Source organism: Paramormyrops kingsleyae, unplaced genomic scaffold, assembly GCF_048594095.1.
Source record: "Paramormyrops kingsleyae isolate MSU_618 unplaced genomic scaffold, PKINGS_0.4 ups31, whole genome shotgun sequence".
In the NCBI taxonomy this organism is placed as follows: Eukaryota; Metazoa; Chordata; class Actinopteri; order Osteoglossiformes; family Mormyridae; genus Paramormyrops; species Paramormyrops kingsleyae.
In genome coordinates, this window is record NW_027325969.1 from 632093 (window position 1) to 654600 (window position 22508).

Sequence of the window (22508 nt, forward strand, 5' to 3'; positions counted from 1 at the left end):
CCCTGCACTACAGTGAAGGTACTCACATTCTCAAAGGCCCGGTCACCAAAAAGGATGCCGACGCCTGAAGAATGGACACCACCAACGCTCCAGCAGGACTTACCCCTCTTCCACGCTTGTGAGAAAAGAGCCACGTCCCGCTGGTCCCTGAGGTGGACTTCCTGCAAGAAACAGAGATTGAAAGGGGAGGATGTCAGTTCATCAAAGACCGCGGCCCTTTTGACTGGGTTCCTCAACCCTCTGACGTTAACAGTAAAAATTTTAAAATCAGCCATGGGGGGATTAAAAAAAGAATAAAACAATAAGAAATTAAAACCATAAAAATTTTAAAAACTATAAACCCTAAAACCAGCTATTAAGACCCCTGTTCCCCCTCCCCGCTCATGCCCAGAATTTTCCCCAGCATGGAGTCCTCCAGGTAGGCCTGGTCGTTTGGTGAAACCTCCAGGCCCGAAAAGGTAATGTCCTCCTGGGGAAGGGCTGGGGACAACATTGACAAATTCCAACTTATATCTTCTGTTTTGGGGGCGGGGGGCGATACGACCTGTACAGGGGCCTCAGCTGGGGGCGCCGCCTCCTTGGGGGTACCTGTTGCCTCCTCTGCTTCCTTCCTCGTCTTCTTAGTTTTGTCCTTGGGGTCACCCTTCTTCTTCCTTTTGGTGACCCCGGCCCGGGCCTGCGGGGACTGCCCAGCCTGAGCCCGGGGCCCCTCAGCCCCCAACGGGGTCTTCACTGGGGACCTGGCCACTTCTTCCTGGGCCCCCACTGACCTCTCCTGAGGCCCCCCTGGCTTTGGGGCAGGGAGCAGCTCCCGGTCCGGCACCCGCCTCACCTGCCCACCACCCGCCAGAACGCCCGCATAGGAGCGCTGGGGGCAGACACGGGCCAGGTGCTCCTCGCTGCTACAGTGGCGGCAACGTTGGGGGCCCTTACAGTCCTTAGCCATGTGCCCGGGCTCAAGGCAGTTACGGCACTTAAGGTCCGGGCAGTCCTCCGCCTTGTGTCCATGGCCCTGGCACGACCGGCAGAAGGTAGGCTGTCCAGTGTAGAACAGGTACCCCCTGTTGGGCCCGATGGAAAAGTAGGCTGGGGGATGAAGATATCCCCCCTTTCCATCCGGCCGCAGTCGCACCTGAAACTGGCGGCGCCCATTCCACACACCCAGCTCGTCCCGGACGTCTCTGTGTCCTGGTAAAACCTCAACGTGTTTAGTGAGAAAATGGCAGACGGCCTCCGCCGACACGTAAGGATTGAACACATGCACCGTTACCACCCGCTTGTCCGTAAACCACAAGGGCTCAACCGAGTACATATTCAAGAGCGGGTGGTCGGACTTGCTCTGCTCCAGCACCCTCCGGTATGCCTCCTCAGAGGCCAAGGTAACATCCAGAAACCTCTGGGGATGGTTCCTCTGGACGCAGATCAGGTCCTCCAGCTTAAAGCCCAGCACACCAAACACCACCTCCCGGATGAAGAAGACCCTGTCGTGAAACTGGGCCTCTCCATCCAGGTTCCTCCAACGGAACCGGGCCGTGTTAAGCAGACCGCCACCTACCATCGGACCCGGTCCGGAGGAGGGGGTCGTCCCGGCCACTGGAGCCGCCGCTGGGGCCGTCACTGCCGTCCTGGGAGTCGTAGCTGCCATCCTCCAGCTGGGGTGCTCCGGCATCAGCCGTCCCACTCGGAGTGGAGCAAGGCGCAGTGTTCCAGAGGTCCTTCCGCCGTAGTCCAAGACGGGCTGAGCTAAAAACTAGACTAAAAAATAAAATAATAAAAGTGAATAAAAACAAACAAGGGCTGAAAAACACTAAAACAGGATACCAAGGTTCACCCCGTGGCAGCGGCGGTCAGGCCACCTGCTGGGCACGCATTAGGATCCCCTTGGTATCCGCTAAACTAAAAAACACGACGGGTAAAACGGCTAAGAAAAACGCCAAAAGTTTTTAAAAACTTGATCTTAGCCAAAAGGCCGAGAAGCGATACCCACAAATTGCGCCCCGCCGGGCGCCGGCATGCGGGATGCCGACGGAGCTGGCGCGGCTCAGCCCTCACCAGCCCCTCTGGCAGGTGTCGCCCGGCGAGTCCACGCGTGATCCAGGGAGACCACAGCCGCGCCACCGGGCACCTAACGCCAGCCGCTAAGCCGGGCCCAGTCTTCCTTTGACAGCAGCAGTGCAGCTCTGCTTGGGCAGAGCCTCCAAAAATACCATGAACTCATCGCTATCCCTCTCCACGGAAATCTTTAGTAAAAGGCGAAAGATTTATACGGGATGAAGAGAGACCCGAGTCGATATGGGGCCGCCGCCAAGCCCGTCGCCGTTAGCCGGGCCTGCGTGACGCCCCCGCTCGGAGTAGAATGCCCAGGGGCGTCGCAGCCGCCGTCCTCGGGGCCCCGACTCCTCCCTGTCCTCCTGTCCTCTCAAAAGACAGCAATCATTTTAACAAACATGAGGGGAAATTCAAAAGGCAAAGATGACATCATGCCTTACCTCAGCGCAGCTGTCCACCGCACAAACAGTGTGTCACCTTCCTTTAAAAAAAAAAAAAAAAAAAAAAAAAAAAAAAAAAAGAAAAACGGCGGGAAACGGGGGCCACGCACAGACAGGGCCCCCCCCCTCACAGCACTCAGTCTATTAGTCACTCACTCACTCACTCAGTCAGTCAGTCAGTCAGTCAGTCAGTCAGTCAGTCAGTCAGTCAGTCAGTCAGTCAGTTCTGCCTTTCGACAACAGGGGGCAGTAGAGGTGCACCATTCCCGGAAGCACTGCAATACCGGGTCGATGCGTGGAGCGGACGGGGCAAGCCCCACTTCCGGCTCCCTGTTCCAAAAATCCGTTTAATATGTGGTCCCCTCCATGGGGGACGTATCAGATATTAAACTGATAAGAACAGATACTACACTTGATCTTAGCCAAAAGGCCGAGAAGCGATACCCACAAATTGCGCCCCGCCGGGCGCCGGCATGCGGGATGCCGACGGAGCTGGCGCGGCTCAGCCCTCACCAGCCCCTCTGGCAGGTGTCGCCCGGCGAGTCCACGCGTGATCCAGGGAGACCACAGCCGCGCCACCGGGCACCTAACGCCAGCCGCTAAGCCGGGCCCAGTCTTCCTTTGACAGCAGCAGTGCAGCTCTGCTTGGGCAGAGCCTCCAAAAATACCATGAACTCATCGCTATCCCTCTCCACGGAAATCTTTAGTAAAAGGCGAAAGATTTATACGGGATGAAGAGAGACCCGAGTCGATATGGGGCCGCCGCCAAGCCCGTCGCCGTTAGCCGGGCCTGCGTGACGCCCCCGCTCGGAGTAGAATGCCCAGGGGCGTCGCAGCCGCCGTCCTCGGGGCCCCGACTCCTCCCTGTCCTCCTGTCCTCTCAAAAGACAGCAATCATTTTAACAAACATGAGGGGAAATTCAAAAGGCAAAGATGACATCATGCCTTACCTCAGCGCAGCTGTCCACCGCACAAACAGTGTGTCACCTTCCTTTAAAAAAAAAAAAAAAAAAAAAAAAAAAAAAAGAAAAACGGCGGGAAACGGGGGCCACGCACAGACAGGGCCCCCCCCCTCACAGCACTCAGTCTATTAGTCACTCACTCACTCACTCAGTCAGTCAGTCAGTCAGTCAGTCAGTCAGTCAGTCAGTCAGTCAGTCAGTCAGTTCTGCCTTTCGACAACAGGGGGCAGTAGAGGTGCACCATTCCCGGAAGCACTGCAATACCGGGTCGATGCGTGGAGCGGACGGGGCAAGCCCCACTTCCGGCTCCCTGTTCCAAAAATCCGTTTAATATGTGGTCCCCTCCATGGGGGACGTATCAGATATTAAACTGATAAGAACAGATACTACACTTGATCTTAGCCAAAAGGCCGAGAAGCGATACCCACAAATTGCGCCCCGCCGGGCGCCGGCATGCGGGATGCCGACGGAGCTGGCGCGGCTCAGCCCTCACCAGCCCCTCTGGCAGGTGTCGCCCGGCGAGTCCACGCGTGATCCAGGGAGACCACAGCCGCGCCACCGGGCACCTAACGCCAGCCGCTAAGCCGGGCCCAGTCTTCCTTTGACAGCAGCAGTGCAGCTCTGCTTGGGCAGAGCCTCCAAAAATACCATGAACTCATCGCTATCCCTCTCCACGGAAATCTTTAGTAAAAGGCGAAAGATTTATACGGGATGAAGAGAGACCCGAGTCGATATGGGGCCGCCGCCAAGCCCGTCGCCGTTAGCCGGGCCTGCGTGACGCCCCCGCTCGGAGTAGAATGCCCAGGGGCGTCGCAGCCGCCGTCCTCGGGGCCCCGACTCCTCCCTGTCCTCCTGTCCTCTCAAAAGACAGCAATCATTTTAACAAACATGAGGGGAAATTCAAAAGGCAAAGATGACATCATGCCTTACCTCAGCGCAGCTGTCCACCGCACAAACAGTGTGTCACCTTCCTTTAAAAAAAAAAAAAAAAAAAAAAAAAAAAAAAAGAAAACCGGCGGGAAACGGGGGCCACGCACAGACAGGGCCCCCCCCCTCACAGCACTCAGTCTATTAGTCACTCACTCACTCACTCCAGTCAGTCAGTCAGTCAGTCAGTCAGTCAGTCAGTCAGTCAGTCAGTCAGTCAGTCAGTCAGTTCTGCCTTTCGACAACAGGGGGCAGTAGAGGTGCACCATTCCCGGAAGCACTGCAATACCGGGTCGATGCGTGGAGCGGACGGGGCAAGCCCCACTTCCGGCTCCCTGTTCCAAAAATCCGTTTAATATGTGGTCCCCTCCATGGGGGACGTATCAGATATTAAACTGATAAGAACAGATACTACACTTGATCTTAGCCAAAAGGCCGAGAAGCGATACCCACAAATTGCGCCCCGCCGGGCGCCGGCATGCGGGATGCCGACGGAGCTGGCGCGGCTCAGCCCTCACCAGCCCCTCTGGCAGGTGTCGCCCGGCGAGTCCACGCGTGATCCAGGGAGACCACAGCCGCGCCACCGGGCACCTAACGCCAGCCGCTAAGCCGGGCCCAGTCTTCCTTTGACAGCAGCAGTGCAGCTCTGCTTGGGCAGAGCCTCCAAAAATACCATGAACTCATCGCTATCCCTCTCCACGGAAATCTTTAGTAAAAGGCGAAAGATTTATACGGGATGAAGAGAGACCCGAGTCGATATGGGGCCGCCGCCAAGCCCGTCGCCGTTAGCCGGGCCTGCGTGACGCCCCCGCTCGGAGTAGAATGCCCAGGGGCGTCGCAGCCGCCGTCCTCGGGGCCCCGACTCCTCCCTGTCCTCCTGTCCTCTCAAAAGACAGCAATCATTTTAACAAACATGAGGGGAAATTCAAAAGGCAAAGATGACATCATGCCTTACCTCAGCGCAGCTGTCCACCGCACAAACAGTGTGTCACCTTCCTTTAAAAAAAAAAAAAAAAAAGAAAAACGGCGGGAAACGGGGGCCACGCACAGACAGGGCCCCCCCCCTCACAGCACTCAGTCTATTAGTCACTCACTCACTCACTCAGTCAGTCAGTCAGTCAGTCAGTCAGTCAGTCAGTCAGTCAGTCAGTCAGTCAGTCAGTTCTGCCTTTCGACAACAGGGGGCAGTAGAGGTGCACCATTCCCGGAAGCACTGCAATACCGGGTCGATGCGTGGAGCGGACGGGGCAAGCCCCACTTCCGGCTCCCTGTTCCAAAAATCCGTTTAATATGTGGTCCCCTCCATGGGGGACGTATCAGATATTAAACTGATAAGAACAGATACTACACTTGATCTTAGCCAAAAGGCCGAGAAGCGATACCCACAAATTGCGCCCCGCCGGGCGCCGGCATGCGGGATGCCGACGGAGCTGGCGCGGCTCAGCCCTCACCAGCCCCTCTGGCAGGTGTCGCCCGGCGAGTCCACGCGTGATCCAGGGAGACCACAGCCGCGCCACCGGGCACCTAACGCCAGCCGCTAAGCCGGGCCCAGTCTTCCTTTGACAGCAGCAGTGCAGCTCTGCTTGGGCAGAGCCTCCAAAAATACCATGAACTCATCGCTATCCCTCTCCACGGAAATCTTTAGTAAAAGGCGAAAGATTTATACGGGATGAAGAGAGACCCGAGTCGATATGGGGCCGCCGCCAAGCCCGTCGCCGTTAGCCGGGCCTGCGTGACGCCCCCGCTCGGAGTAGAATGCCCAGGGGCGTCGCAGCCGCCGTCCTCGGGGCCCCGACTCCTCCCTGTCCTCCTGTCCTCTCAAAAGACAGCAATCATTTTAACAAACATGAGGGGAAATTCAAAAGGCAAAGATGACATCATGCCTTACCTCAGCGCAGCTGTCCACCGCACAAACAGTGTGTCACCTTCCTTTAAAAAAAAAAAAAAAAAAAAAAAAAAAAAAAAACGGCGGGAAACGGGGGCCACGCACAGACAGGGCCCCCCCCCTCACAGCACTCAGTCTATTAGTCACTCACTCACTCACTCAGTCAGTCAGTCAGTCAGTCAGTCAGTCAGTCAGTCAGTCAGTCAGTCAGTTCTGCCTTTCGACAACAGGGGGCAGTAGAGGTGCACCATTCCCGGAAGCACTGCAATACCGGGTCGATGCGTGGAGCGGACGGGGCAAGCCCCACTTCCGGCTCCCTGTTCCAAAAATCCGTTTAATATGTGGTCCCCTCCATGGGGGACGTATCAGATATTAAACTGATAAGAACAGATTTTTTTTTTTTTTTTTTTTTTTTTTTTTCCCAATACTTTATTATACAGTTCTGCACAACAATTAAAATCACACAAATATACAAAGCATATAAACATCAATTTGCACTGTCATCAAGACATAATAAAACAGCCTTTTTGGTTCACAAATACAGATCCATAAATACTTTATAAAAGGCTAAAACATTCTCAACACAGTGCTACTTATATATGCTATACAAAACAAACCATTATTAAAACAATATTAAACAAAACATCTCCAGAACTGCAATAAAACACAAAACTATAAAACCACCAAAAAATGTCATTACAATATCAATTAAAACACAATTACAATTAAATGGCCATTTACACAAATAAAATGCCACCTTAAATGCCAGCTATTAAAACCTAAAACCATTAAAGGAGGAACACACCCGGCGACCTCCAACCTCTACACCAGGGTCAGGTTGGGACAGGGTCATACATTTCCACACACGTAAAATCAGCACCTCGGGAATAAAAACAAGGTCAATCATTTAAAAAGCAGCACAACAAACCAGAGTAAAATGTTAATAAATACAGTTATTGTTAATATGAATAAATAGGTGCTAAAAATGATCAACCAAAAACCGTGCTCAATTAATTATGCACATGCTGTTAGATAAAACCATTTTGAATACAACACACGCAAAAAAAAAACAAAGCACACTCACCTAAAACCCGAAGTATCTCCAGTGTGCTTCAGAAAGGTGTGTCACATCAAACCCTGTAGAATGGAGCGTCACCACCTAAACGAAACGGGGCTAAAGCCAAAAGAGGCCCTTCCACCTCTCCTTGGCCTCGTGATAGCCCCGCTGGATGACGTCAGTCTCCATCCTGAAACCCAAGTCGGCCCGGATTTTACGGAATACCCCTTGTGCCTCCAGATGAACCCCTCTGCGGATGAGCGCGGTCCTAGCATTCCACAGCTCTCGCTTGGTAATGCTGACCAGCAGCCACATCCAGGGGCCGAAGGGGTTATGGAGCTTGGGGTCCCACCCCTTCAACACCTTGTCGTAGGTCAGACCGGGCTGCGGGTCCACACGTCCACACAGGCCCGCTACCAACCCCCAAACTCTCTGTGCATGCCCACAGTCCCAAAACACGTGCCTGATGGTCTCATCCTCGCTGCACTCGGGCCTGGGGCAGCGGGGGTGTCTGGTCAGCTTATGCCTATGTAAGACGTCCCTGACTGGCAGCTTACCATGAAGGCACTGCCAGTTCAGGTCCTGCAGCCTATGATCCAAACCCTTAGGCTGGATTCTCGCCCATGTGCCTTCCTCCAGGCCCAGCATGGCCCGAGTATCCCTATGACCAAGCAAAGCCCTATAAAGCGCTCTATGCTTGGTCAAGGCCTCTGTCTTGACACCTGCCGGAAAAGACTTACTCCACTTGACAGCGTGGCTGTAGTGGGCCGGCAGGGTCTCAGCCTTGGGGCCGAGGTTGGTCCACGACGCCACCAGACGTCTCATGGGGAGAGCCAGCCACAGACGCACAAAGTGCTGATGGGGGTGCTCGAGGGGAGCTGCCAGGCGCGTGCAGAGCTGCGAGAAGAACAGGCAGTCAAGCTTGAGAGGAAAGTCAATAACATCCCTCCCCCCACTGTCCTTTCCGAGATACATCACTTCCCTACGCACGTACTCGTACCTGCCCCCCCAGACGAGGTTGAAAACGTCCTTCGTCAGGCCTCTGCGCATGAAGCGGGGCAAAGGGTACACATGTGCAAGGTAGAGCAGGGTGGGAAGAATATCCACTTTTAAGGCTAAAACCTTACCTTGGAAGGACAGGGACCTGGACTTCCACAGTCCGATCTTCCGCCTGGCGATCGCCAACCGCTCCTCCCAGTTCAAACGGGCGGCACCATCCGAAAGGAAGTTGACCCCCAACCCTTTGAGAGGTCCGTCACAGAGGGTGAGACCACCTGCGACGTCCTCCCTCGCCTTCCAGCTGCCGAAATACTTGGCCACCGACTTACTGAGGTTGAGCGTCGCGCCGGAGGCCCTACCGAACGCATGAACAAGGCTCATGGCATGACCGAGAGACTGATCCGAGCAGACGAAAAGGGTGGTGTCGTCTGCATACTGGGTCAGTTTAACAGTTTTCCCCCGACTTCCTGGGATAAGAAGGCCATCGACCCCGGGGTGGGCGCGAATGGCGCACGCCAGCGGCTCTATATAGAGCGCGTAGAGGAGGGGGGAGAGGGGACATCCCTGCCTCACTCCACTCACCTGGGGCACCAAGTCACTCAGGAAGCCATTGATAACAACATGGCTTCCAACTTCATTATACAAAGTGTGTAACCACCCCAGATAATTGGGTCCAAAGCCAAACTTACCCAATACTTGAAACAGGAAGCGGTGATCTACCCGGTCAAAGGCTTTCTCCTGGTCCAAGCTGACCAGCAGGAGAGGGAGGTTCCTGTCCTCCACCCAGGCGATGGCGTCGCGGATGAGATGGAGGTTCCACGTCGCCGATCGACCCGGTACTCCACACGTCTGATCGCTGTGAACCAGATGAGCCATGGCCTTCTTCAGGCGTTCGGTAAGGGTCTTTGCGATGAGCTTTGTGTCTACACAAAGCATGGTCAGGGGCCTCCAGTTGCCAAGGTCGGCACGATCACCCTTCTTGTGCAACAGGGAAAGAACCCCTGACCTCATGCTCCTAGTGAGCAAACCCCGGCGCTGAACATCCTCTACAACCTGCAGTAATTCCGGCCCGAGGACATCCCAAAAGGTGGAATAAAATTCCACCGGGAGTCCGTCAAGGCCCGGTACCTTGCGGCGGTTCATCCTGCCAAGCACTGCGGTCAGCTCGGCCAAGGTGATGGGGGCTTCTAAGCCGTCCCGAATGTCACTGGGAAGACAAGGTGAGATATTATCTAGGAACCGCTCCCCTGCAACCGGGTCCGTGTCCCTAACCTTAAAAAGATTAAAATAGAACAGTTTAGCAACCTCCAGCATGTCTGATGTTGTCGTTGCCGTGTCGCCGTTTGAGGCACGGAGAGAGACAAAGCTCTTCTCCTCCCGGGCTTCCCTGGCTCTCTGGAAAAAAAAGGCGTTGCACTTTTCATTGTTTTCCAACAGGCACATTTTGTCGCGGAGCATTAGGGCCGAGGCAGCCTGTTCATGCAGGCGCCTCAGCTCACCCTTTATGCCAAGCAGTCGCTCGTGGTCGATGGCGCCCCCGTTGTTGTGAGCGGCGTATTCATCCCGCAACCTTCTCTCCAGCTGCAGAATGGAGAATTTCTTCTCCATCCTGCGCTGCTTGCTGTACTGCATGGAGAAGGTTCGGATCCTATCCTTCACACTCTCCCACCATTCAGCCACGGAGGGGAAGGTAGGCTTGTCCTTCTGCCACTCGGAGAAGTGATCTAAAAAAAGGTGTCTAAAATCGCTCTCCTCCAGGATCTGCAGGTTCATTTTCCAATAGCCGCCCCCACATTCAGGGGCGTCTATGGAAACAGTGGCCTCCACTGCCAAGTGGTCAGTGGGCCACTGTGGGGAGAGGGACACCTTTTTAAAAACAACGGGGGGTGAAGCTAAAATGTAGTCGATGCGACTGCTGGCTCCGCGACTATTATGCCAGGTGAAGCCCGGCATGCTGGGGTTGCATGTCTTAAAACCATCAACAAGTTTAAAGGAACGAATAAAATGGCAAAAGTGCCCAGAGCTGACATCCTGTCTACCCTCCAACGAGATGTTAAAGTCCCCTCCTAAAATCAAGTGTCGATCTGTGACACAGAACGGGGACAACTCTTCAAAGAGAGTTATACGGGATGAGGCCTCCACTGGAGCGTAGACACATATGGCCCGGAGGCGCTGTCCCCTCCATGTGGCGTCCACTCCCAAAACCCTACCTTGAAGAACGGTAAACGATCTTACTTCTTCAAAGGCGCGGTCGCCAAAAAGGATCCCGACGCCTGAGGAGTGGACACCACCTACGCTCCAGTAGGATCTACCCCTCTTCCATTGTCGTGAAAAGAGAGCCTCGTCCCGCTGGTCCCGGAGGTGGACTTCCTGCAGAAAACAAATGCTGAAGGGAGAAGATGCCAGCTGATTAAAAACAGATGTGCGCTTTAAAACGTTCCTCAAACCCCTGACATTCAAGGTGACAATATTAAAATTGGCCATGAAATGTTAAAAAGGTAAAATACAATTAAAAACAACACAATAAAATAATAAAAGCCAGCCATTAAAAACAATACCGCATTACTGCCCCCCCTCCTCAGTCAAACCCAAAAGGCCCCCCAGTTCCAGCCCCCCCAGGTACTCCTGTTCATTTGCTTTGTCCTGCACAATACTGTACTCCTGGGGGGGCGCAGGGGACTGTCCCAGGTCCCACACCGGCTGGGGGGCCCCCAACGTCGGGGAGGGGGGACTCTCTCGGCCTTGGTCCCCGGCCGCCACTGCTGGCAAGGTGGCAGCCGGAGGGCTGGAAGCGTCGGGTTGTGCCTCCCTTCTGCTCTTCTTCCTCCTCCGGGGGGATGCGCCGCTCTTTCTCCTCCTGCTGCTAACACCTGGAGCCAGGACTGGAGACCCCTCCTGCATCGCTGTCGCTGGGGCCTCCTCCACCTCGGCCAGGGCTTCTCCTCCTGCCCCCGTCGCCGGCTGTTCCTGCCCTAATGTGGGGGCTTGCACTCCCCCACCACTCTCCTTGCCGACAGCTCCATTACCCGACAGAGCGTCAGCATACGTCGTTTTCTTCTTAGGGCAGGAACGAGCCAGATGGTCCTCGCCGTTGCAGTAGATGCAGCGACGGGGGCCCTTGCAGTCCCTGGCCATGTGCCCCGACTCCAGGCAGTTGCGGCAGCGTAAGTTGGCGCATCCCTCCAGAGTGTGTCCGAAGCTGTGACACTGTCGGCAGAAGGGAGGCTGTCCGGAATAAAACAAGTAAGCCTTATTGCCCTGTAGATTAAAATAGGCTGGGGGATGACTAAAACCGCCCGCGCCATTAGCGTCCGGGCGCAGGCGGGCCTGGAACTGGCGTCGACCAGTCCAGATCCCCAGCTCATCCCGAATCTCCTTGTGGCCAGGAAGAAGGTCCACATACTTGTTCAGGAACTGGCGGACGGCTTCGGCGGTCACATGCGGGTTAAAACAATGGACAGTTATTACCCGCTTGTCGGGCCACCACAGCGGCTCGATGGTGTATCGTCCCAGGAGAGGGTGCTGGGCCCTCTCCTTGCTCCGCTCCAGGACCTTGCTGTAACCCTCGTCGGTGGACAGGGTGACCTCGAAGAACTGGAAGGGGCCATTCCGCTGTACACAAAGGATGTCCTCCATGCGGAGGCCCAGCTCCCCGAAGGCCACCTCCCGGATGAAGGCCAGGCGGTCGGGGAAGGTGCCTACCTCCCCTTCGGCCCTCCAGCAGAACCGGGCGGTATTACGCAGGCCACCACCTGCTACCAGCCACGGCCCGCTGAAGGGCTTCCTCGCTGCACCGCCGGCCGTCGCCATCCGGGATGGTCCACCGACGTCGTTCCTGGAGCAGAGTCCTCCTGCCGCCGTGGTCCCGACGTCCGCCGTGGTCCTGTCGCCGTCCGCCAATCCGGGATGAGCCGAGGATCACTAAACTATAAAAACACCTAAAAAATAAAAACACCAGTTCACCCAACAGGGCGGCGGACAGGCCACCAGCCACTGCGGGATCCCCAGCCTAATAAAAACAAAAATAAAAGCAGGGATAAAAGGCTAAAAGGAAGGCACGGGTCGCCCCGTGGCAGCGGCGGTCAAGCCACCTACTGGTCACGCATTAGGGTCACCGTGCCTTCCTCTAAAAAACCCGACGCAATCCTTTAAAAGCAGTAAAAAGAGCGTAAAATCCACTTGATCTTAGCCAAAAGGCCGAGAAGCGATACCCACAAATTGCGCCCCGCCGGGCGCCGGCATGCGGGATGCCGACGGAGCTGGCGCGGCTCAGCCCTCACCAGCCCCTCTGGCAGGTGTCGCCCGGCGAGTCCACGCGTGATCCAGGGAGACCACAGCCGCGCCACCGGGCACCTAACGCCAGCCGCTAAGCCGGGCCCAGTCTTCCTTTGACAGCAGCAGTGCAGCTCTGCTTGGGCAGAGCCTCCAAAAATACCATGAACTCATCGCTATCCCTCTCCACGGAAATCTTTAGTAAAAGGCGAAAGATTTATACGGGATGAAGAGAGACCCGAGTCGATATGGGGCCGCCGCCAAGCCCGTCGCCGTTAGCCGGGCCTGCGTGACGCCCCCGCTCGGAGTAGAATGCCCAGGGGCGTCGCAGCCGCCGTCCTCGGGGCCCCGACTCCTCCCTGTCCTCCTGTCCTCTCAAAAGACAGCAATCATTTTAACAAACATGAGGGGAAATTCAAAAGGCAAAGATGACATCATGCCTTACCTCAGCGCAGCTGTCCACCGCACAAACAGTGTGTCACCTTCCTTTAAAAAAAAAAAAAAAAAAAAAAAAAAAAAAAAGAAAACCGGCGGGAAACGGGGGCCACGCACAGACAGGGCCCCCCCCCTCACAGCACTCAGTCTATTAGTCACTCACTCACTCACTCAGTCAGTCAGTCAGTCAGTCAGTCAGTCAGTCAGTCAGTCAGTCAGTCAGTCAGTCAGTCAGTTCTGCCTTTCGACAACAGGGGGCAGTAGAGGTGCACCATTCCCGGAAGCACTGCAATACCGGGTCGATGCGTGGAGCGGACGGGGCAAGCCCCACTTCCGGCTCCCTGTTCCAAAAATCCGTTTAATATGTGGTCCCCTCCATGGGGGACGTATCAGATATTAAACTGATAAGAACAGATACTACACTTGATCTTAGCCAAAAGGCCGAGAAGCGATACCCACAAATTGCGCCCCGCCGGGCGCCGGCATGCGGGATGCCGACGGAGCTGGCGCGGCTCAGCCCTCACCAGCCCCTCTGGCAGGTGTCGCCCGGCGAGTCCACGCGTGATCCAGGGAGACCACAGCCGCGCCACCGGGCACCTAACGCCAGCCGCTAAGCCGGGCCCAGTCTTCCTTTGACAGCAGCAGTGCAGCTCTGCTTGGGCAGAGCCTCCAAAAATACCATGAACTCATCGCTATCCCTCTCCACGGAAATCTTTAGTAAAAGGCGAAAGATTTATACGGGATGAAGAGAGACCCGAGTCGATATGGGGCCGCCGCCAAGCCCGTCGCCGTTAGCCGGGCCTGCGTGACGCCCCCGCTCGGAGTAGAATGCCCAGGGGCGTCGCAGCCGCCGTCCTCGGGGCCCCGACTCCTCCCTGTCCTCCTGTCCTCTCAAAAGACAGCAATCATTTTAACAAACATGAGGGGAAATTCAAAAGGCAAAGATGACATCATGCCTTACCTCAGCGCAGCTGTCCACCGCACAAACAGTGTGTCACCTTCCTTTAAAAAAAAAAAAAAAAAAAAAAAAAAAAAAAAAGAAAAACGGCGGGAAACGGGGGCCACGCACAGACAGGGCCCCCCCCCTCACAGCACTCAGTCTATTAGTCACTCACTCACTCACTCAGTCAGTCAGTCAGTCAGTCAGTCAGTCAGTCAGTCAGTCAGTCAGTCAGTCAGTCAGTTCTGCCTTTCGACAACAGGGGGCAGTAGAGGTGCACCATTCCCGGAAGCACTGCAATACCGGGTCGATGCGTGGAGCGGACGGGGCAAGCCCCACTTCCGGCTCCCTGTTCCAAAAATCCGTTTAATATGTGGTCCCCTCCATGGGGGACGTATCAGATATTAAACTGATAAGAACAGATACTACACTTGATCTTAGCCAAAAGGCCGAGAAGCGATACCCACAAATTGCGCCCCGCCGGGCGCCGGCATGCGGGATGCCGACGGAGCTGGCGCGGCTCAGCCCTCACCAGCCCCTCTGGCAGGTGTCGCCCGGCGAGTCCACGCGTGATCCAGGGAGACCACAGCCGCGCCACCGGGCACCTAACGCCAGCCGCTAAGCCGGGCCCAGTCTTCCTTTGACAGCAGCAGTGCAGCTCTGCTTGGGCAGAGCCTCCAAAAATACCATGAACTCATCGCTATCCCTCTCCACGGAAATCTTTAGTAAAAGGCGAAAGATTTATACGGGATGAAGAGAGACCCGAGTCGATATGGGGCCGCCGCCAAGCCCGTCGCCGTTAGCCGGGCCTGCGTGACGCCCCCGCTCGGAGTAGAATGCCCAGGGGCGTCGCAGCCGCCGTCCTCGGGGCCCCGACTCCTCCCTGTCCTCCTGTCCTCTCAAAAGACAGCAATCATTTTAACAAACATGAGGGGAAATTCAAAAGGCAAAGATGACATCATGCCTTACCTCAGCGCAGCTGTCCACCGCACAAACAGTGTGTCACCTTCCTTTAAAAAAAAAAAAAAAAAAAAAAAAAAAAAAAAAGAAAAACGGCGGGAAACGGGGGCCACGCACAGACAGGGCCCCCCCCCTCACAGCACTCAGTCTATTAGTCACTCACTCACTCACTCAGTCAGTCAGTCAGTCAGTCAGTCAGTCAGTCAGTCAGTCAGTCAGTCAGTCAGTTCTGCCTTTCGACAACAGGGGGCAGTAGAGGTGCACCATTCCCGGAAGCACTGCAATACCGGGTCGATGCGTGGAGCGGACGGGGCAAGCCCCACTTCCGGCTCCCTGTTCCAAAAATCCGTTTAATATGTGGTCCCCTCCATGGGGGACGTATCAGATATTAAACTGATAAGAACAGATACTACACTTGATCTTAGCCAAAAGGCCGAGAAGCGATACCCACAAATTGCGCCCCGCCGGGCGCCGGCATGCGGGATGCCGACGGAGCTGGCGCGGCTCAGCCCTCACCAGCCCCTCTGGCAGGTGTCGCCCGGCGAGTCCACGCGTGATCCAGGGAGACCACAGCCGCGCCACCGGGCACCTAACGCCAGCCGCTAAGCCGGGCCCAGTCTTCCTTTGACAGCAGCAGTGCAGCTCTGCTTGGGCAGAGCCTCCAAAAATACCATGAACTCATCGCTATCCCTCTCCACGGAAATCTTTAGTAAAAGGCGAAAGATTTATACGGGATGAAGAGAGACCCGAGTCGATATGGGGCCGCCGCCAAGCCCGTCGCCGTTAGCCGGGCCTGCGTGACGCCCCCGCTCGGAGTAGAATGCCCAGGGGCGTCGCAGCCGCCGTCCTCGGGGCCCCGACTCCTCCCTGTCCTCCTGTCCTCTCAAAAGACAGCAATCATTTTAACAAACATGAGGGGAAATTCAAAAGGCAAAGATGACATCATGCCTTACCTCAGCGCAGCTGTCCACCGCACAAACAGTGTGTCACCTTCCTTTAAAAAAAAAAAAAAAAAAAAAAAAAAAAAAAAGAAAACCGGCGGGAAACGGGGGCCACGCACAGACAGGGCCCCCCCCCCTCACAGCACTCAGTCTATTAGTCACTCACTCACTCACTCAGTCAGTCAGTCAGTCAGTCAGTCAGTCAGTCAGTCAGTCAGTCAGTCAGTCAGTTCTGCCTTTCGACAACAGGGGGCAGTAGAGGTGCACCATTCCCGGAAGCACTGCAATACCGGGTCGATGCGTGGAGCGGACGGGGCAAGCCCCACTTCCGGCTCCCTGTTCCAAAAATCCGTTTAATATGTGGTCCCCTCCATGGGGGACGTATCAGATATTAAACTGATAAGAACAGATACTACACTTGATCTTAGCCAAAAGGCCGAGAAGCGATACCCACAAATTGCGCCCCGCCGGGCGCCGGCATGCGGGATGCCGACGGAGCTGGCGCGGCTCAGCCCTCACCAGCCCCTCTGGCAGGTGTCGCCCGGCGAGTCCACGCGTGATCCAGGGAGACCACAGCCGCGCCACCGGGCACCTAACGCCAGCCGCTAAGCCGGGCCCAGTCTTCCTTTGACAGCAGCAGTGCAGCTCTGCTTGGGCAGAGCCTCCAAAAATACCATGAACTCATCGCTATCCCTCTCCACGGAAATCTTTAGTAAAAGGCGAAAGATTTATACGGGATGAAGAGAGACCCGAGTCGATATGGGGCCGCCGCCAAGCCCGTCGCCGTTAGCCGGGCCTGCGTGACGCCCCCGCTCGGAGTAGAATGCCCAGGGGCGTCGCAGCCGCCGTCCTCGGGGCCCCGACTCCTCCCTGTCCTCCTGTCCTCTCAAAAGACAGCAATCATTTTAACAAACATGAGGGGAAATTCAAAAGGCAAAGATGACATCATGCCTTACCTCAGCGCAGCTGTCCACCGCACAAACAGTGTGTCACCTTCCTTTAAAAAAAAAAAAAAAAAAAAAAAAAAAAAAAAAGAAAACCGGCGGGAAACGGGGGCCACGCACAGACAGGGCCCCCCCCCCTCACAGCACTCAGTCTATTAGTCACTCACTCACTCACTCAGTCAGTCAGTCAGTCAGTCAGTCAGTCAGTCAGTCAGTCAGTCAGTCAGTTCTGCCTTTCGACAACAGGGGGCAGTAGAGGTGCACCATTCCCGGAAGCACTGCAATACCGGGTCGATGCGTGGAGCGGACGGGGCAAGCCCCACTTCCGGCTCCCTGTTCCAAAAATCCGTTTAATATGTGGTCCCCTCCATGGGGGACGTATCAGATATTAAACTGATAAGAACAGATACTACACTTGATCTTAGCCAAAAGGCCGAGAAGCGATACCCACAAATTGCGCCCCGCCGGGCGCCGGCATGCGGGATGCCGACGGAGCTGGCGCGGCTCAGCCCTCACCAGCCCCTCTGGCAGGTGTCGCCCGGCGAGTCCACGCGTGATCCAGGGAGACCACAGCCGCGCCACCGGGCACCTAACGCCAGCCGCTAAGCCGGGCCCAGTCTTCCTTTGACAGCAGCAGTGCAGCTCTGCTTGGGCAGAGCCTCCAAAAATACCATGAACTCATCGCTATCCCTCTCCACGGAAATCTTTAGTAAAAGGCGAAAGATTTATACGGGATGAAGAGAGACCCGAGTCGATATGGGGCCGCCGCCAAGCCCGTCGCCGTTAGCCGGGCCTGCGTGACGCCCCCGCTCGGAGTAGAATGCCCAGGGGCGTCGCAGCCGCCGTCCTCGGGGCCCCGACTCCTCCCTGTCCTCCTGTCCTCTCAAAAGACAGCAATCATTTTAACAAACATGAGGGGAAATTCAAAAGGCAAAGATGACATCATGCCTTACCTCAGCGCAGCTGTCCACCGCACAAACAGTGTGTCACCTTCCTTTAAAAAAAAAAAAAAAAAAAAAAAAAAAAAAAAAGAAAAACGGCGGGAAACGGGGGCCACGCACAGACAGGGCCCCCCCCCTCACAGCACTCAGTCTATTAGTCACTCACTCACTCACTCAGTCAGTCAGTCAGTCAGTCAGTCAGTCAGTCAGTCAGTCAGTCAGTCAGTCAGTTCTGCCTTTCGACAACAGGGGGCAGTAGAGGTGCACCATTCCCGGAAGCACTGCAATACCGGGTCGATGCGTGGAGCGGACGGGGCAAGCCCCACTTCCGGCTCCCTGTTCCAAAAATCCGTTTAATATGTGGTCCCCTCCATGGGGGACGTATCAGATATTAAACTGATAAGAACAGATACTACACTTGATCTTAGCCAAAAGGCCGAGAAGCGATACCCACAAATTGCGCCCCGCCGGGCGCCGGCATGCGGGATGCCGACGGAGCTGGCGCGGCTCAGCCCTCACCAGCCCCTCTGGCAGGTGTCGCCCGGCGAGTCCACGCGTGATCCAGGGAGACCACAGCCGCGCCACCGGGCACCTAACGCCAGCCGCTAAGCCGGGCCCAGTCTTCCTTTGACAGCAGCAGTGCAGCTCTGCTTGGGCAGAGCCTCCAAAAATACCATGAACTCATCGCTATCCCTCTCCACGGAAATCTTTAGTAAAAGGCGAAAGATTTATACGGGATGAAGAGAGACCCGAGTCGATATGGGGCCGCCGCCAAGCCCGTCGCCGTTAGCCGGGCCTGCGTGACGCCCCCGCTCGGAGTAGAATGCCCAGGGGCGTCGCAGCCGCCGTCCTCGGGGCCCCGACTCCTCCCTGTCCTCCTGTCCTCTCAAAAGACAGCAATCATTTTAACAAACATGAGGGGAAATTCAAAAGGCAAAGATGACATCATGCCTTACCTCAGCGCAGCTGTCCACCGCACAAACAGTGTGTCACCTTCCTTTAAAAAAAAAAAAAAAAAAAAAAAAAAAAAAAAAAGAAAACCGGCGGGAAACGGGGGCCACGCACAGACAGGGCCCCCCCCCTCACAGCACTCAGTCTATTAGTCACTCACTCACTCACTCAGTCAGTCAGTCAGTCAGTCAGTCAGTCAGTCAGTCAGTCAGTCAGTCAGTTCTGCCTTTCGACAACAGGGGGCAGTAGAGGTGCACCATTCCCGGAAGCACTGCAATACCGGGTCGATGCGTGGAGCGGACGGGGCAAGCCCCACTTCCGGCTCCCTGTTCCAAAAATCCGTTTAATATGTGGTCCCCTCCATGGGGGACGTATCAGATATTAAACTGATAAGAACAGATACTACACTTGATCTTAGCCAAAAGGCCGAGAAGCGATACCCACAAATTGCGCCCCGCCGGGCGCCGGCATGCGGGATGCCGACGGAGCTGGCGCGGCTCAGCCCTCACCAGCCCCTCTGGCAGGTGTCGCCCGGCGAGTCCACGCGTGATCCAGGGAGACCACAGCCGCGCCACCGGGCACCTAACGCCAGCCGCTAAGCCGGGCCCAGTCTTCCTTTGACAGCAGCAGTGCAGCTCTGCTTGGGCAGAGCCTCCAAAAATACCATGAACTCATCGCTATCCCTCTCCACGGAAATCTTTAGTAAAAGGCGAAAGATTTATACGGGATGAAGAGAGACCCGAGTCGATATGGGGCCGCCGCCAAGCCCGTCGCCGTTAGCCGGGCCTGCGTGACGCCCCCGCTCGGAGTAGAATGCCCAGGGGCGTCGCAGCCGCCGTCCTCGGGGCCCCGACTCCTCCCTGTCCTCCTGTCCTCTCAAAAGACAGCAATCATTTTAACAAACATGAGGGGAAATTCAAAAGGCAAAGATGACATCATGCCTTACCTCAGCGCAGCTGTCCACCGCACAAACAGTGTGTCACCTTCCTTTAAAAAAAAAAAAAAAAAAAAAAAAAAAAAAAAAAAAAAACGGCGGGAAACGGGGGCCACGCACAGACAGGGCCCCCCCCCTCACAGCACTCAGTCTATTAGTCACTCACTCACTCACTCAGTCAGTCAGTCAGTCAGTCAGTCAGTCAGTCAGTCAGTCAGTCAGTCAGTTCTGCCTTTCGACAACAGGGGGCAGTAGAGGTGCACCATTCCCGGAAGCACTGCAATACCGGGTCGATGCGTGGAGCGGACGGGGCAAGCCCCACTTCCGGCTCCCTGTTCCAAAAATCCGTTTAATATGTGGTCCCCTCCATGGGGGACGTATCAGATATTAAACTGATAAGAACAGATACTACACTTGATCTTAGCCAAAAGGCCGAGAAGCGATACCCACAAATTGCGCCCCGCCGGGCGCCGGCATGCGGGATGCCGACGGAGCTGGCGCGGCTCAGCCCTCACCAGCCCCTCTGGCAGGTGTCGCCCGGCGAGTCCACGCGTGATCCAGGGAGACCACAGCCGCGCCACCGGGCACCTAACGCCAGCCGCTAAGCCGGGCCCAGTCTTCCTTTGACAGCAGCAGTGCAGCTCTGCTTGGGCAGAGCCTCCAAAAATACCATGAACTCATCGCTATCCCTCTCCACGGAAATCTTTAGTAAAAGGCGAAAGATTTATACGGGATGAAGAGAGACCCGAGTCGATATGGGGCCGCCGCCAAGCCCGTCGCCGTTAGCCGGGCCTGCGTGACGCCCCCGCTCGGAGTAGAATGCCCAGGGGCGTCGCAGCCGCCGTCCTCGGGGCCCCGACTCCTCCCTGTCCTCCTGTCCTCTCAAAAGACAGCAATCATTTTAACAAACATGAGGGGAAATTCAAAAGGCAAAGATGACATCATGCCTTACCTCAGCGCAGCTGTCCACCGCACAAACAGTGTGTCACCTTCCTTTAAAAAAAAAAAAAAAAAAAAAAAAAAAAAAAAGAAAACCGGCGGGAAACGGGGGCCACGCACAGACAGGGCCCCCCCCCTCACAGCACTCAGTCTATTAGTCACTCACTCACTCACTCATCAGTCAGTCAGTCAGTCAGTCAGTCAGTCAGTCAGTCAGTCAGTCAGTCAGTCAGTCAGTCAGTTCTGCCTTTCGACAACAGGGGGCAGTAGAGGTGCACCATTCCCGGAAGCACTGCAATACCGGGTCGATGCGTGGAGCGGACGGGGCAAGCCCCACTTCCGGCTCCCTGTTCCAAAAATCCGTTTAATATGTGGTCCCCTCCATGGGGGACGTATCAGATATTAAACTGATAAGAACAGATACTACACTTGATCTTAGCCAAAAGGCCGAGAAGCGATACCCACAAATTGCGCCCCGCCGGGCGCCGGCATGCGGGATGCCGACGGAGCTGGCGCGGCTCAGCCCTCACCAGCCCCTCTGGCAGGTGTCGCCCGGCGAGTCCACGCGTGATCCAGGGAGACCACAGCCGCGCCACCGGGCACCTAACGCCAGCCGCTAAGCCGGGCCCAGTCTTCCTTTGACAGCAGCAGTGCAGCTCTGCTTGGGCAGAGCCTCCAAAAATACCATGAACTCATCGCTATCCCTCTCCACGGAAATCTTTAGTAAAAGGCGAAAGATTTATACGGGATGAAGAGAGACCCGAGTCGATATGGGGCCGCCGCCAAGCCCGTCGCCGTTAGCCGGGCCTGCGTGACGCCCCCGCTCGGAGTAGAATGCCCAGGGGCGTCGCAGCCGCCGTCCTCGGGGCCCCGACTCCTCCCTGTCCTCCTGTCCTCTCAAAAGACAGCAATCATTTTAACAAACATGAGGGGAAATTCAAAAGGCAAAGATGACATCATGCCTTACCTCAGCGCAGCTGTCCACCGCACAAACAGTGTGTCACCTTCCTTTAAAAAAAAAAAAAAAAAAAAAAAAAAAAAAAAAAAAAGAAAACCGGCGGGAAACGGGGGCCACGCACAGACAGGGCCCCCCCCCTCACAGCACTCAGTCTATTAGTCACTCACTCACTCACTCAGTCAGTCAGTCAGTCAGTCAGTCAGTCAGTCAGTCAGTCAGTCAGTCAGTCAGTCAGTCAGTCAGTTCTGCCTTTCGACAACAGGGGGCAGTAGAGGTGCACCATTCCCGGAAGCACTGCAATACCGGGTCGATGCGTGGAGCGGACGGGGCAAGCCCCACTTCCGGCTCCCTGTTCCAAAAATCCGTTTAATATGTGGTCCCCTCCATGGGGGACGTATCAGATATTAAACTGATAAGAACAGATACTACACTTGATCTTAGCCAAAAGGCCGAGAAGCGATACCCACAAATTGCGCCCCGCCGGGCGCCGGCATGCGGGATGCCGACGGAGCTGGCGCGGCTCAGCCCTCACCAGCCCCTCTGGCAGGTGTCGCCCGGCGAGTCCACGCGTGATCCAGGGAGACCACAGCCGCGCCACCGGGCACCTAACGCCAGCCGCTAAGCCGGGCCCAGTCTTCCTTTGACAGCAGCAGTGCAGCTCTGCTTGGGCAGAGCCTCCAAAAATACCATGAACTCATCGCTATCCCTCTCCACGGAAATCTTTAGTAAAAGGCGAAAGATTTATACGGGATGAAGAGAGACCCGAGTCGATATGGGGCCGCCGCCAAGCCCGTCGCCGTTAGCCGGGCCTGCGTGACGCCCCCGCTCGGAGTAGAATGCCCAGGGGCGTCGCAGCCGCCGTCCTCGGGGCCCCGACTCCTCCCTGTCCTCCTGTCCTCTCAAAAGACAGCAATCATTTTAACAAACATGAGGGGAAATTCAAAAGGCAAAGATGACATCATGCCTTACCTCAG

The 22508-nt window shown here is 55.8% G+C and overlaps 30 non-coding genes and 1 pseudogene across 30 annotated transcripts; all 31 read right to left on the reverse strand.

The window, feature by feature from the left end:
- Positions 1-2176: 2176 nt before the first annotated feature.
- On the reverse strand, positions 2177-2290 carry LOC140584676 (U5 spliceosomal RNA). Its single transcript, XR_011986638.1, has one exon. It is a non-coding gene; the product is annotated as a U5 spliceosomal RNA (small nuclear RNA).
- Positions 2291-2739: 449 nt separating this feature from the next.
- Positions 2740-2931, reverse strand: LOC140585187 (U2 spliceosomal RNA). The gene has a single exon (XR_011987147.1). It is a non-coding gene; the product is annotated as a U2 spliceosomal RNA (small nuclear RNA).
- A 195-nt stretch (positions 2932-3126) lies between these two features.
- LOC140584677 (U5 spliceosomal RNA) lies at positions 3127-3240 on the reverse strand. The gene has a single exon (XR_011986639.1). It is a non-coding gene; the product is annotated as a U5 spliceosomal RNA (small nuclear RNA).
- Positions 3241-3681: 441 nt separating this feature from the next.
- Positions 3682-3873, reverse strand: LOC140585188 (U2 spliceosomal RNA). Its single transcript, XR_011987148.1, has one exon. It is a non-coding gene; the product is annotated as a U2 spliceosomal RNA (small nuclear RNA).
- A 195-nt stretch (positions 3874-4068) lies between these two features.
- LOC140584678 (U5 spliceosomal RNA) lies at positions 4069-4182 on the reverse strand. The gene has a single exon (XR_011986640.1). It is a non-coding gene; the product is annotated as a U5 spliceosomal RNA (small nuclear RNA).
- A 451-nt stretch (positions 4183-4633) lies between these two features.
- LOC140585189 (U2 spliceosomal RNA) lies at positions 4634-4825 on the reverse strand. The gene has a single exon (XR_011987149.1). It is a non-coding gene; the product is annotated as a U2 spliceosomal RNA (small nuclear RNA).
- A 195-nt stretch (positions 4826-5020) lies between these two features.
- On the reverse strand, positions 5021-5134 carry LOC140584679 (U5 spliceosomal RNA). Its single transcript, XR_011986641.1, has one exon. It is a non-coding gene; the product is annotated as a U5 spliceosomal RNA (small nuclear RNA).
- A 432-nt stretch (positions 5135-5566) lies between these two features.
- Positions 5567-5758, reverse strand: LOC140585190 (U2 spliceosomal RNA). Its single transcript, XR_011987150.1, has one exon. It is a non-coding gene; the product is annotated as a U2 spliceosomal RNA (small nuclear RNA).
- A 195-nt stretch (positions 5759-5953) lies between these two features.
- LOC140584680 (U5 spliceosomal RNA) lies at positions 5954-6067 on the reverse strand. Its single transcript, XR_011986642.1, has one exon. It is a non-coding gene; the product is annotated as a U5 spliceosomal RNA (small nuclear RNA).
- Positions 6068-6500: 433 nt separating this feature from the next.
- LOC140584212 (U2 spliceosomal RNA) lies at positions 6501-6734 on the reverse strand (annotated as a pseudogene).
- Positions 6735-12723: 5989 nt separating this feature from the next.
- LOC140584681 (U5 spliceosomal RNA) lies at positions 12724-12837 on the reverse strand. The gene has a single exon (XR_011986643.1). It is a non-coding gene; the product is annotated as a U5 spliceosomal RNA (small nuclear RNA).
- Positions 12838-13287: 450 nt separating this feature from the next.
- Positions 13288-13479, reverse strand: LOC140585192 (U2 spliceosomal RNA). The gene has a single exon (XR_011987152.1). It is a non-coding gene; the product is annotated as a U2 spliceosomal RNA (small nuclear RNA).
- Positions 13480-13674: 195 nt separating this feature from the next.
- On the reverse strand, positions 13675-13788 carry LOC140584682 (U5 spliceosomal RNA). Its single transcript, XR_011986644.1, has one exon. It is a non-coding gene; the product is annotated as a U5 spliceosomal RNA (small nuclear RNA).
- Positions 13789-14235: 447 nt separating this feature from the next.
- LOC140585193 (U2 spliceosomal RNA) lies at positions 14236-14427 on the reverse strand. Its single transcript, XR_011987153.1, has one exon. It is a non-coding gene; the product is annotated as a U2 spliceosomal RNA (small nuclear RNA).
- Positions 14428-14622: 195 nt separating this feature from the next.
- On the reverse strand, positions 14623-14736 carry LOC140584683 (U5 spliceosomal RNA). The gene has a single exon (XR_011986645.1). It is a non-coding gene; the product is annotated as a U5 spliceosomal RNA (small nuclear RNA).
- A 443-nt stretch (positions 14737-15179) lies between these two features.
- On the reverse strand, positions 15180-15371 carry LOC140585194 (U2 spliceosomal RNA). The gene has a single exon (XR_011987154.1). It is a non-coding gene; the product is annotated as a U2 spliceosomal RNA (small nuclear RNA).
- Positions 15372-15566: 195 nt separating this feature from the next.
- Positions 15567-15680, reverse strand: LOC140584684 (U5 spliceosomal RNA). The gene has a single exon (XR_011986646.1). It is a non-coding gene; the product is annotated as a U5 spliceosomal RNA (small nuclear RNA).
- A 443-nt stretch (positions 15681-16123) lies between these two features.
- Positions 16124-16315, reverse strand: LOC140585195 (U2 spliceosomal RNA). The gene has a single exon (XR_011987155.1). It is a non-coding gene; the product is annotated as a U2 spliceosomal RNA (small nuclear RNA).
- A 195-nt stretch (positions 16316-16510) lies between these two features.
- On the reverse strand, positions 16511-16624 carry LOC140584686 (U5 spliceosomal RNA). The gene has a single exon (XR_011986648.1). It is a non-coding gene; the product is annotated as a U5 spliceosomal RNA (small nuclear RNA).
- A 440-nt stretch (positions 16625-17064) lies between these two features.
- LOC140585196 (U2 spliceosomal RNA) lies at positions 17065-17256 on the reverse strand. Its single transcript, XR_011987156.1, has one exon. It is a non-coding gene; the product is annotated as a U2 spliceosomal RNA (small nuclear RNA).
- Positions 17257-17451: 195 nt separating this feature from the next.
- Positions 17452-17565, reverse strand: LOC140584687 (U5 spliceosomal RNA). The gene has a single exon (XR_011986649.1). It is a non-coding gene; the product is annotated as a U5 spliceosomal RNA (small nuclear RNA).
- A 443-nt stretch (positions 17566-18008) lies between these two features.
- LOC140585197 (U2 spliceosomal RNA) lies at positions 18009-18200 on the reverse strand. Its single transcript, XR_011987157.1, has one exon. It is a non-coding gene; the product is annotated as a U2 spliceosomal RNA (small nuclear RNA).
- A 195-nt stretch (positions 18201-18395) lies between these two features.
- LOC140584688 (U5 spliceosomal RNA) lies at positions 18396-18509 on the reverse strand. The gene has a single exon (XR_011986650.1). It is a non-coding gene; the product is annotated as a U5 spliceosomal RNA (small nuclear RNA).
- Positions 18510-18949: 440 nt separating this feature from the next.
- On the reverse strand, positions 18950-19141 carry LOC140585198 (U2 spliceosomal RNA). Its single transcript, XR_011987158.1, has one exon. It is a non-coding gene; the product is annotated as a U2 spliceosomal RNA (small nuclear RNA).
- A 195-nt stretch (positions 19142-19336) lies between these two features.
- LOC140584689 (U5 spliceosomal RNA) lies at positions 19337-19450 on the reverse strand. Its single transcript, XR_011986651.1, has one exon. It is a non-coding gene; the product is annotated as a U5 spliceosomal RNA (small nuclear RNA).
- Positions 19451-19889: 439 nt separating this feature from the next.
- LOC140585199 (U2 spliceosomal RNA) lies at positions 19890-20081 on the reverse strand. Its single transcript, XR_011987159.1, has one exon. It is a non-coding gene; the product is annotated as a U2 spliceosomal RNA (small nuclear RNA).
- A 195-nt stretch (positions 20082-20276) lies between these two features.
- Positions 20277-20390, reverse strand: LOC140584690 (U5 spliceosomal RNA). The gene has a single exon (XR_011986652.1). It is a non-coding gene; the product is annotated as a U5 spliceosomal RNA (small nuclear RNA).
- Positions 20391-20843: 453 nt separating this feature from the next.
- Positions 20844-21035, reverse strand: LOC140585200 (U2 spliceosomal RNA). The gene has a single exon (XR_011987160.1). It is a non-coding gene; the product is annotated as a U2 spliceosomal RNA (small nuclear RNA).
- A 195-nt stretch (positions 21036-21230) lies between these two features.
- LOC140584691 (U5 spliceosomal RNA) lies at positions 21231-21344 on the reverse strand. Its single transcript, XR_011986653.1, has one exon. It is a non-coding gene; the product is annotated as a U5 spliceosomal RNA (small nuclear RNA).
- A 459-nt stretch (positions 21345-21803) lies between these two features.
- On the reverse strand, positions 21804-21995 carry LOC140585201 (U2 spliceosomal RNA). The gene has a single exon (XR_011987161.1). It is a non-coding gene; the product is annotated as a U2 spliceosomal RNA (small nuclear RNA).
- Positions 21996-22190: 195 nt separating this feature from the next.
- On the reverse strand, positions 22191-22304 carry LOC140584692 (U5 spliceosomal RNA). Its single transcript, XR_011986654.1, has one exon. It is a non-coding gene; the product is annotated as a U5 spliceosomal RNA (small nuclear RNA).
- Between the last annotated feature and the right edge of the window lie 204 nt (positions 22305-22508).